Raw genomic sequence first — 13673 nt, forward strand, 5'->3', positions numbered from 1 at the left:
AGGAGCAAGTATAAAAACAAATCAGACAGTACCCAAAGCAGCCCGATCCAAAGATGGATCACTCAAAAATCTCTTCGTGTCCAGGTGGGGAGGCTTCCCCCACAAATCTTCAAGAACAACTACAAAGGCCCGCTCAACCTCACTAAGCATTTCCCATGTATAACGTGGCACTCTTACATTCTTTTGCCACTCTAGAGGAAAAGCAGGCTCATCATTTTCATCAAGAAAAAAGGGGCGAACCCCCTCAACAGCACGGACTCGGAAGAAATAGTTGTTAAAATCCTTAAACGACTCATCATACATGGCAAAAACTTTATACCCCTGGGCCGACCTGAAGGAAACCCAGGAAGCTTTCTTTTTGGAGGAACCTCTAGGTTTGGCCGAGACAAAAAGATAAAGGAAAAGAGTTTCAGAAGGTGTTATGTCCAACTCCTGGCAAAGAAGTTGAAATATTTTGATAAAACCCCAGGAGTTGGGATGAAGCTGGGACGGAGCAATATTGCAGGACCACAACAAGTCAGTTTCAAAAGCAGTAAAAGGGAAAGTAACGTTTAATTGGCTGAAGAAGTATTCATAAGCATAGAAAGAGGGACGCTCCCCCTCGACGGAAGTCGGAAAACAAACTCTCTCATCGGAATCAGGAGCAACAAGCTCGTAATCACTCTCGCGGGCACGGTTATCACAAATCCTATGGCGCTTCCTCAGCTCTGTGCAAAATTTAGCATCCACAATAGAAACACACAACAAAACAAGGGAGTCCAGCCAATCGGACATCCCCTCGGGAACTCTGGAGGACATCTCTACAATGTTATTGTGAGAAGACATGAGGCCAACTAATCCTACAAATAAGAAAATAAGATAGGATTACTAAAAACATCTCGGACAAGGGAGAAAATAACTCAATACGATGCAGGTGAATACGCAGAAAAGGAAAACCCCAAGACTCAAACCAAAAATCTTGGGGCATCCTTTGGAGGCAGTAACAAAGCAAGGTTTCCAGGAAAATCTACAGCTCTCACCCCAGCACCTTTCAAAAAAGAAAAAGACTTCAAACAAGCAAGTATTTCCAGAAGCATAAGTCATCACAGTCAACCAAGAAGCATTCCCAAAACATCAAAACACACCAAATGGAAAAACGTCAAAAGTACGAACTTTTGAGAAATGCAACAAAAAGCAATCAAGCAAAGCAAGGAACGAATGCAGAGTTTCTATCAGATAGTAAAAAATCAGAAGCAACAAACAAAAACTGTATAAAGCCTCGATGGAAATGCCAGAGGAACACACAAAAGAAAGCCAAGAAAAATGCATTTACAGCGACAAACAAATGCAAAATCACGAAAAGGTTCAAACTTTCAAAACATGCAAAAGCAAAAGCTTCACCAAAAAACTAAAAGCCGTGAAAGAAGCAAGAAAGTTAGTACCAACCTGAAAAGGCAGCAGACTTCAGGGAAGGTGAAGAGGGACGGCGAAATCTGGAATCACTACCTCGAAGCAAAAGAAAAGACACGAGCAAAAGAAAACGTCGCTGGACCGAAACGCGAAACCACGAACTCCAGGCAGAGGCTTCAGAAAAATCAAACAAACGCCGCAACACAAAGAAAAATTGAAAGCGAGAGAATGAAGGGAAAAAAGCGAAGAAGTTACGAAAAGGGCGAAAGAAGAGAAACCGTTTCTGGGTTTTCAAAATCAAAATAAAGAAACGGGGCAATTAATGCTAAAATGAAAAGGAATTAAACCCTCGCACGTTCCCAAAGCACCGATATAAAAGCGCGCGCTTGTAGAGGAAAATGTTCTACATTCAAAAGCTGCTACAAAAGAAGTCGACAAAATGCTTGAGTTCGGCTTCGCTACGAGAAGGACCAAAGTCAAAGGACTCGACCTCGACAAAGAAGACCAAGCTCAAGCAGGGGCACTGTTCATACCCTGGGTCGAGCTATCCGACCTGGGATGGTCGACGATGCAGCGACCGACCTGTTAAGGTCAAGCGGACCGACTTCGTTACAAAGAACTCGGCCATATCGACAGGAAAGCCCAATAAAGGGCCCAAATAGAGGAACACGACCCAAATCCAAAGGCTATCCCAGCCTATAGAGATAAAGGCGGTTCCCTTGAAGATAAGCTGACTTCATCCAAAACAGGATAAGATAAGATAAGATAACTAACTTATCTTATCAGAAAGGCCAGTCCACACTACTATAAATACACTGGAGCACCCAGGTATAACTCATACTCTGATTCTACATAAAAACCTGCTTAATACCCGTGCTAACTTAAGCATCGGAGTCTCTTGCAGGTACCCCCCACCCTCCGGTGGCCGAGGATCAGCAGTGCAGCAAGTCCAACAAGTCAGACACAACAGCTCCGGCCGCCAGCAGCCAGCCGGACACATCATTTCCGACCAAATACCGAAGATCTCATCTGAGATCGACCTCCAGCTTCAGGTAACTCTCGGAACAGAAACTATTGTTATAAAGTCATGCCATTCGGCCTTAAGAATGCAGGTGCGACATATCAGCGTCTGATGGACAAAGTCTTCGCCAAACAACTCGGCAGGAACATTGAAGTCTACGTTGACGATATGGTCGCCAAGACAAAGATCGTCATAACCACCTTGATGACCTCACAGAAATCTTCGGACAACTAAGAAAATACAACATGTGGTTAAATCCCGAAAAGTGCGCATTTGGGGTTCAAAGTGGTAAATTCCTCGGCTTCATGCTCACTAGCCGAGGTATTGAGGCAAATCCTGAGAAATGCCGAGCTATTTTAGACATGACAAGCCCACAAACCATCAAGGAAGTCCAGCGACTAACAGGGAGACTTGCTGCACTTTCTAGATTCTTACCTTGCCTAGCTTCTAAATCTTCATGTTTTTTCCAAACTTTAAAAACAAAAAAAGCTTTCCAATGGACTGATGAATGTGAAAAAGTATTTACAACTTTAAAAGAAACTCTTTCAAAACCACCAATTTTACACACACCCCTACAAGGGGAGCCACTATTCTTATATTTGTCTGTCACTAACTGAGCTATAAGCTCTGCTCTTGTTGCAAAAAAGGAGAAGAAACAGTTTCTGATCTATTTCACCAGCAAGACCTTACAGAATGTCGAGCTTCGATACCCAAGCATTGAGAAGCTGGCACTCGCGCTTGTCTTCTCAGCCAGAAGACTCCGACCATACTTTCAGAGCCATGAAATCCATGTTAGAACAGATCAACCTTTGCGACAAGTGCTGCAGAAGCCTGAACTGGCTGGACGACTAGTAAAATGGTCGGTGGAACTATCGAAATTCGATATCAAGTAGGAAGGCCGAGCATCCATCAAATCACAGTTTTTGGCCGACTTTCTTGCCGAGTTCTCAGTACCAAATATAACTGAAGCTTACATCGAATGGTCTTTATACGTCGACGGGTCCTCCAACCCACACAGGTGTGGTGCAGGTATTATACTTGATGATGGCCACGGCAACGTCATCGAACATTCCCTTAACTTCTCATTTAAAGCAAGCAACAATCAAAGTGAGTATGAAGTATTAATTACCGGGCTTAGACTAGCTGCCGACCTTAACATCACCGAACTTAAGGTATACTGCGACTCCTTACTTGTCGTCCAACAGGTAAACAACCTATACTAAGTAAAGGACCCTTTGCTCTCTAAATACCTGGATGTCATACACAATTTACTTTCAAAATTTTCTAAATACGAGATACAGCACATACCAAGGGAGAGTAATGGCCGAGCTGACATTCTGCCTAAACTCGCCAGCACTCAACCAAATGAATCCTCACTTTATCAGTCAACACTACTTAAGCCAAGCATTGAACTAACACATGTCTTAAGTATGACACAGGAAGCAGACTGGAGATCTCCATACATACAGTATCTCCAGACAGGGATCTTGCCAGGCGACGTCGAAAATACTCGACACTTCCGCCAACAAGCCTCCTTTTTTACAATTTATAATAATTGCCTATATAGACGAGGATTCTCTCGTCCACTGCTTAAATGTCTTTGTAGAATAGAAATAGAGCTTGCGCTTGCTGAGGCACATGAAGGGATCTGTGGAACACACCTCGGAGCCCGAAGTCTGTATTCAAAAATCCTCAGAGCTGGATTATACTGGCCGACGATCCGACAAGATGGTCACGCGAAAGTCAAAAGCTGTAACAATTGCCAAAAACACAGTCCGATTACACATCTCCCGGCCGAACTTCTACACTGTTCCGAGGTTAGTTGGCCGTTCAACCAATGGGGAATTGATATCCTCGGACCTTTCCCCACAGCCGCAGGACAGGTAAAATTCATTGTGGTAGCAATTGATTATTTTTCCAAATGGATAGAGGCACAACCTCTAGCCAAGATTACATCACAACAAATGCTTTCCTTTGTTTGGAAATACATTATTTGTCGATTCGGCATTCCTCTGCACATTATCACTGATAATGGTCGCCAGTTTGCCGATCAAAAATTCACATCTTTTTTGCAGAACTTAAAAATCAAACAGCACTTCTCATCAGTAGAACACCCACAAACAAATGGGTTAGCTGAAGCCGCAAATAAAGTAATATTACACGCTCTAAGGAAGAAACTGGATGATGCAAAAGGTCTATGGGCCGAGCTTATCCCAGAGATCATATGGGGGTACAATACAACAATTCAATCAACCACAAAGGAAACACCTTTCCGCTTGGTCTACGGTTCAGACGCAATGATACTTGTGGAGATCTCCCAATCCTCACTACGCACAGAATTGGCCGACCTGACTACAAGACATAGCTCGGCAAACCGAGCTTGATCTCATTGAAGAACTCCGATCATCCGCAGCAATCAAACAATTAGCAATGCAACAGCACATTGCCCGCAGATATAACCAAAGACTTCAACCAAGGTCTTTCTAAGTCCACGACCTTGTGCTCAGAAAAACAGAACAAGCTAGGAAACCACCAGCACATGGCAAACTAGCAGCTAATTGGGAGGGCCCTTACAGAGTCACAGAAATAATTGGCAATGGAGCCTATCGACTACAAACATTAGAGGGTAAAGATCTTCCTAACACTTGGAATGTATCTTCCTTAAAGTTATATTACAGCTAATACCAGGGACAGGCAAGTACTCTTTTTCCTACTACCAAGATTTTTTCCACAAGGGTTTTGCTTGGAGAGGTTTTAACGAGGCTAGCCTACCTGGGCCTTTGAAATCAAAGGCTCTTCAATAAATATTTTCTTTTAACAAATCATTTCTTGCTTCATGCAAAAACATATAATACCGATCTATATTATCAATCCGATCATCCAGACAGAATCTGTCATTCCGACTGCAGACCTTAAAACAGTATCTTAATCAGACAAATTTTTGATCTAACTCGGAATCAGATCATTTAATCAGACAAATATCCGATTTAACTCGGAATCAGATCATTTCATCAGACAACAATCTGATCTAATTCGGAATCCGATCATTTCATCAGATAACAATCCGATCTAACTCGGAATCCGATCATTTAATCAGACAACGATCCGATCTAACTCGGAATCCGATCATTTCAACAGACAACAATCCGATCTAACTCGGAACCCGATCATTTCATCAAGCAACAATCCGATCTAACTCAGAATCTGATCATTCAATCAAACATATATCCGATCTAGCTCGGAATCCGACCATTCACTAAAAAGCCCGATTTAACTCGGAGTCCAAAGCATGACCAACCCATCTCGGAACCCAATAATGCTGAATTTTGCCAAGAAGTCAATCAAATACCCGATGGTAGTCAGAATCACAACACTATGGTACAATCATAGCAAACAGCTGATCTCAATTCACAATCATTGCCAAATGACCAAAACACAATACAGTTATTATCATGCCTATGAATCGGCATCCCAAACTCGGCCTACTCACCTTTTTAAAGGCCATTCACCATTACAACAAATTTTTAGCACTAAAATCTAGTTTCAACCAGATAAAAACCAACTTATCATACAGCAATAACATTATATTATCATAACACGCAAACAAAAACAACCAAGTTTGTTCTCTGCCAGAAAACAGTAGCAACATATAAGCTACAATAACAAAAGCCAACCAAAATGTCTACACATTAACAAGTCAAAAGCTCAACTCAGGAGCAAAACAAGTCTACGAACAACACGCAAATTAAACATTTTCATCTCCTTGCTCCGCAGCACCATCATCTTCAACCATGACACCATCCTGTATTATTTTGCCCGGATCCATTGCCGATAAATCAACCTCGGGAGCCAGAAACCTCGCCTGAAGAACAACCCTCTCAAAACCTTTAAGGAAGGAATCCAGAATCTCTCCTTGCTTATTCTTCTCCAACTCCTTCATCTGGGCAGTAACCTCGATCATACGGGTGCTCAAAGAAGATAAGTCAGCTTCTTTCTTCTTTAAATCTTCCACATCTTTGGCATAGCTCTCTTTCACCTCTTTCAAATGTTTTTCAACCTCAAATAACTTCACCTCAAGTTCGAAAACTGTTCATACCCTGGGTCGAGCTGTCCGACTCGGGATGATCGGCGACAAAGCGATCGACCTCTTTAGGACTGACTAGCCGACCTCTTTTTAAAGAGCTCGGCCAAATCGACAGGAGAGCCCAGTAAAGGGCCCAAATAGAGGAGCACGACCCAAATCCAAAGGCAATCCAAGCCTATAGAGATAAAGGTGGTTCCCTTAAAAATAAGCTGACTTCACTCAAGATAAAGATATGATAAGATGAGATAACTAACTTATCTTATCAGAAAGGTCAGCCCACACTACTATAAATACACTGGAGCACCCATGTATAACTCATACTCTGATTCTACAAAAAACCTGTTTAATACCCATGCTAACTTAAGCATCGGAGTCTCTTGTAGGTACGCCCCACCCTCCGGTGACAAAGGATCAGCAGTGCAGCAAGTCCAACAAGTCGGACACAACAGCTCCGACCAGCAAAGAAGGTCTCCTCCGAGATCGACCTACAGTTTCAGGTAACCCTCAGAACATTGGTGCCGTTGCCGGAGAACCTGGAAGTCATCCCATCACCATGGCGGACGACCATGACAACGACCACGATTCAAATCTAGAAGACAGAACACCGCACAAGAACGTGGACACTACATTGAAGGATGCTCCGGAATCCAACAGAGACAAAAACTCATCAAATCCAGGAGCAATAGAAGCACTTCAAGATCGCTTAAAGCAACTTGAGAAAGAAATCCAACAACAATGGGAGATCGGAAAGGATTTGCAAAGAGAGGTACGGCGACGTCGAGAATTGGAAGAAAAACTACAACAATTAGAAGCCGATCTCAAATCAAAAGCTCCTCGGACCGCTCCTGAGGAAAATTCACGCAAAGAACAAGATCCATTCACCAGGGAAATCATGAAAACCAAAATCCCAAAAGACTTCAAGCTCCTGGATATGATTTTGTATGATGGCACCACAGATCCCAACCATCATCTCAGCAATTTCAGAAGCAGAATGTACCTTACCGACGCCTCAGATGCCGTTCGCTGCAAAGCTTTTCCAACAACTCTCACGAAGACAGCAATCAGATGGTTCGACAACCTACCTCCAAAGTCCATCTCAAACTTTGACGACCTGGCCAAAAAGTTCCTGGCCAGATTCTCCATCCAGAAAGATAAGGCCATGCATGCCCCCAGTTTACTAGGGATCAAGCAAGGAGAACGGGAGAGCCTCCGCAACTACATGGAAAGATTCAACAAAACATGCATGGACATTCAAAGCTTACCAACAGAGGCCGCCATCATGGGACTCATCAATGGCCTACGAGAGCGACCTTTTAGCCAATCTATATCAAAGAAGTACCCTACCTCCTTAGACGTAGTACAGGAGCGAGCAGAAAAATACATCAACATGGAAGAAAACGCTCGGTTAGGAGAAACTTCCAAATCTGGGGCCCCTACCGAGATAAAGACAAGGAATCCAAAAGGAAAGAAGATCGGCAAGGGGAAAAAATAAAAAAATACCATAATTACACTCCTCTCAAGGTATCCCTAGTTGACGTATACAAAGAAGTCTGCCACACGGAGAGAATACCCCCAGCTCGGCCACTCAAAGGCAAAAGAGGGGGAGGAAATCGGAATGAGTATTGTGAATACCATCGAGTGTGAGGTCACTCCACCAATGAGTGCTTCGATTTAAAGAACATCATAGAAAATTTGGTGAGGGAAGGAAAACTAGATCGGTTTCTAGCAACCCGAGATGATGATCAAAGAAAGAGACGAAGGGACGAAGATATCGGACGAATCGCGCGATCACCTGGTACACTAGAAAGACACGTCCACATGATACATGGCGGATTCGCAGGGGGAGGAATCTCCAAATCATCTCGTAAAAGATATCTCAAAGAAGTATATCATGTCGAAGGAAAGAAGGAAGCACCCGACATCCCTGCAATCACATTCACTAAAGAGGACACATCTGGAATCATCTCGGGACACGACGACCCCGTGGTCATTACCATCATACTGGCAAACACCAACCTCCATCGCACACTAATAGATCAAGGAAGCTCTGCCGACATCTTATTCAAAACAGCTTTCGACAAACTTGGTTTAGAAGACAAGGAGCTTAAGGCATACCCGAACAGTCTGTTCGGACTGGGAGATACTCCGGTACAACCATTAGGATACATATCACTACATACAACCTTCGAAAAAGGGAACCAATCCAGGACCCTCAAAATAGACTACATTATGGTCGACGTAAGTTCAGCCTACAATGCCCTAATAGGTCGGACAACACTCAATCAACTCGGGGCAATAGTCTCGACCCTACATCTATGCATGAAATTCCCAACTACAGAAGGGATAGCTACAATAAAAGCAGATCAAAAGATGGCGCGCCACTGTTATAACGAAAGTCTAAACCTCAGAGGCAGAGGAGAAGAGTTTCATACAATTGAGCTTGGCGGAGTGCAGCGATGAGAGGAACTCCGTCCGCAGCCAGAAGGCGAGATAGAGAAGGTTCAGATCAAAGACACCTCGGACAAAACAACTAATATCGGAACAATCCTAAGAGGAGACTCAAAAGAATTACTGATACAATTCTTACGCGATAATGTCGATCTATTCGCATGGAAAGTCGCAGACATGCCAGGCATAGACCCCAAGCTAATGTGCCACAAGTTGGCGGTCTATCCAGGATCTCGGCCAGTGCAGCAGAGACGAAGAAAACTTAGACCGGAGCGATCCCAAGCTGTGGAAGAGCAGGTACAGGCACTACTGGAGGCAGGATTCATAAGAGAAGTCAAGTATCCACTATGGTTAGCCAACGTCGTCTTGGTGAAAAAATCAAATGGGAAGTGGCGAATGTGTACTGATTACACCGATCTCAACAAAGCCTGCCCAAAAGATCCTTACCCACTCCCAAGTATCGACGCTCTGGTAGATGCTTCCTCCGGATATAGATACCTCTCGTTTATGGACGCATACTCGAGATACAACCAAATCCCCATGTATCCACCAGATCAAGAAAAGACCTCGTTTTTAACGTCGAAAGCAAATTACTGCTACATCGTGATGCCCTTCGGTCTCAAGAACGCGGGTGCTACTTATCAAAGGCTGATGAACAAAGTCTTCTCAGACCACATCAAAAAAATCATGGAAGTCTATGTGGACGACATATTGATAAAGACACAAAGCGAAGACACATTACTGTCCGACCTGACTCAAGTGTTCGACACTATAAGGAAGCACGACATGCGACTCAATCCTGCAAAATGCACCTTTGTGGTAGAAGCAGGCAAATTTCTAGGTTTCATGCTCACACAAAGAGGAATTGAAGCAAACCCAGATAAATGCCAAGCCATACTCAACATGAAGATTGGCCGCCCTATCCAGATTCTTAGCAGGGGCAGCGATAAGATCTCTCCCCTTTTATGCTACTTTAAGGAAGGGAAAGCAGTTCGAATGGATGACAGAATGTGAACAAGCCTTCCAAGACTTCAAGGAGTTCTTAGGACGGCCGCCTATCTTATCTCGACCATGAGAAGGAGAACCGCTCATATTATATCTCGCAGTAGGAAGCCGAGCAATAGCCTCAGCACTAGTCAGAGAAGACAAAAGTGGGCAACAACCCGTCTACTTCATTAGCAAAGTGCTACAGGGATCCGAGCTGAACTACCAGAAGATAGAAAAGTTTGCCTATGCTCTCATTCTAACATCTCGACGACTTCGCCCGTACTTCCAGGCTCACACCATTAAGGTTTGAACCAACCAGCCCATAAAAGGAATACTGCAGAAAACAGACTTAGCAGGCAGAATTTTACAATGGGCAGTCGAGTTATCAGAATTCGACCTCTAATATGAAGCTCAGACGGCCATTAAATCACAGTATCTGGCCGACTTTATCGCAGAATTCACAGATGCCTTGGAAACCCCCACAAAATGGAATCTCTACGTGGACGGTTCTTCAAATAAGACTGGAAGCAGCGCAGGCGTGATAATAGAAAGCAACAAAGGAACCCAAGTTGAGCTCTCCCTCAAGTTCGGGTTCCCGGCCTTAAACAACCAGGCGGAATATGAAGCGTTATTAGCTGGTTTGAAGCTGGCTACAGAGGTTGGAGCTCAAAAACTCAACATTTACAGCGATTCACAAGTAGTCACCTCGCAGATAACAGGGAGCTATCAAGCCAAAGATCCCACCATGAAAAAGTATTTGGATAAAACCAAGGAACAGCTCGGACAACTCGGGGAATATAAGATCTGTTACATATCCCGCGAACAAAATGCCCGAGCTGACGCACTCTCAAAACTAGCCAGCACCAAACCAGGGGGCAACAATAGAAGCCTCATCCAGGAAATGCTACAGAACCCATCAATCTCAGAAGAGGAAAAAATCCTAGCCATAACAAGTCAGGACCAGGGATGGATGACCCCCATAATTAACTACCTCAAAGCAGAGACACTCCCCACAGAGGAAAAGGAGGCAAAGAGATTAAAAAGGGAGGCACAGTACTACACTATTATAAACAACATCCTGTACAAAAGAGGGATCTCAATACCACTACTAAAATGTGTGCCGACCAACAACACAAAGGAAGTGCTAGAAGAAGTACACGGAGGCATGTGCGGCAACCATCTCGGAGCACGAGCTCTTGCCAAAAAAGTACTCCGAGCGGGATTTTATTGGCCAACCCTACAGAAAGAAGCTATAGAATTTGTAAAGACATGTCCACCATGTCAGAAACATGCCAACTTCCACATCGCCCCGCCAGAAGAACTCATCAGTGTAACCTCGCCCTGGTCATTTGCAAAATGGGGACTTGATCTTCTCGGACCCTTTCCCCAGGGATCAGGACAAGTAAAATTCCTCATAGTCGGAGTAGACTATTTTACAAAATGGATTGAGGCAGAGCCCCTAGCCAACGCCACCGCTCAAAGAAGCTGGAAATTCCTATACAGGAACATTGTCACAAGGTTCGGGGTTTCATACTCTATCACCACAGACAATGGCACTCAATTCACAGAATATAAAGCACCAGTTCACCTCCGTCGAACACCCTCAAGCCAATGGACAGGCCGAAGCTGCCAACAAAGTCATATTGGCTAGGTTGAAACGGAGACTACAAGATGCAAAGGGAGCTTGGGCCGAAGAACTTCTACAAGTCCTATGGGCATATCGAACAACGCCACACTCCATGACAAATGAATCACCCTTTCGACTAGCATATGGAGTGGAGGCAATGATCCCAGTAGAGATCGAGGAAGGGTCATCTAGAGTAGTCCACTACAATGAAGAGGCCAACACTCAACTTCAGAAGGAAGAACTTGACCTACTACCTAAAATCCAGGAAAGAGCTCGAATCAGGGAAGAAGCACTAAAACGTCGAATGGCTTCCAGATATAATCAAAAGGTAGTGCCGAGAAGTTTCACGAAGAACGATCTCATCCTAATCCAAAATGATATTGGAACAACTCGACCAGGAGAAGGAAAGTTGGCAACAAACTGGAAAGGACCCTACCGAGTTGTAAAAGTACTTGGGAAGGGCTACTACAAACTGTCCGAACTCGATGGACGAGAGCTTCCCAGATCATGGCATGCCTGCAACCTAAGAAGGTACTACAGCTAGAAAAGTAAAAGATCTCACTATTGGATGCACTCTTTTTCCTGAAAATATTTTTTAATGAGGCACCAAGTTGAGACTCAAACACTATTCAACATAAAGGGATGAAAAATTCCCACATGTATATATTTGCACTTTCCTTTGAATAAAATATATATTTTAGATATTCTACAAGTATTCAAGACGCATTAATCTGAAGCATTCATTGTCTAATTATAAAGCAACAGATCGGCAGAAAGTGAATAACAATTTCACTGCACGATCACGATAAAGACAATCGTCCGATAAAGGTGAAAACGCGATTAACCCAAAAGACGATCTAAAGATAGCAACCACCTTCTACAAATCGGCAAAGATGAACACAGAATAATGTAAGAAGTTATCGAAAGTGATCCGAAAAAGAACCTGAAGAGGTCTTATGGATTGCTAAATAATAACTTAAAGACTGGCCGACGTTAAGAAGTCAGACCAAGTCAACTCAAGTTATAAGTAAACCCTAGAAAGAGGTCTGGCCAACCCTATTAAAGAGGATTACTTTAACTTAGAAGGGCCCGACATGACAAAGTCAGCCCAAAATGAAAAGTTATAAGAAGTAGTCCCTGAAAGAGACCTGACAAAGGTCCAAAAAAGAGGACTACAAAAATAACTTAGAAAGAGGACGACGCAAAGAAGTCGACCTCCTACAAAAAAGTTATAAAAGTAATCCCTGAAAGAGATCTGACAAAGATCTAAGAAAGAGGATTACAAAAATAACTTAGAAGAGACCGACATAACGAAGTCGGACTCCTACTACTAAAAAGTTATAAAAGTAATCCCTGAAAGAGATCTGACAAAGATCCAAGAAAGAGGATTACAAAAATAACTTAGAAGAGACCGACATAACGAAGTCGGACTCCTACTACTAAAAAGTTATAAAAGTAATCCCTGAAAGAGATCTGACAAAGATCCAAGAAAGAGGATTACAAAAATAACTTAGAAAAGGACGACGTAAAGAAGTCAGCCTACTACAAAGCAAGTTACAAAGGTAACCCCTGAGAGAGACCGGACAAAGGACTACCAAAATAACTTGGAGGACCAACTTGAAGAAATCGGTTATAGATCGTCAAAAATACAAGCGAGAGCGAGAAAACCGAAAAACAAGTTGGACCCACATAAGCATAACCTCAAAGGATCCAAGCTACAAACAATAAAGCGAATCCGAAGAGGACGAGCGGCAGGGTTCCAACATCCTCAGAAAACAAAAAAGATACCAAGTTAAGCGCAAAAGCATGATATAATCTACAAAGTTATAAAGCTTCAGAGGCCACCAAAATCTTCCTTAAAAGCTAGAAAGTTACTTTTGTTTGTAAAAATAAAAAGTTGCTAGGCAAGCAACGAGAAAGTATCAGCAGTTAACAAAACATAAAGAGTTTAAAAAGCCCACAATCCGGGCCAACTACGTAAATATCCAGAATAAATGGGCTAAGGGTCAGAAGACTTTTTAGCAGCATCAGTCCGAGGAGACGGAGGGCGAGTCTGGAGAGGAACAACATCCACAGTACCGTCATCCCGGTTCAAGATCTGGCAGTCAGGATCAGAA

This window comes from Arachis hypogaea, chromosome 16, assembly GCF_003086295.3.
Source record: "Arachis hypogaea cultivar Tifrunner chromosome 16, arahy.Tifrunner.gnm2.J5K5, whole genome shotgun sequence".
NCBI lineage: Eukaryota > Viridiplantae > Streptophyta > Magnoliopsida > Fabales > Fabaceae > Arachis > Arachis hypogaea.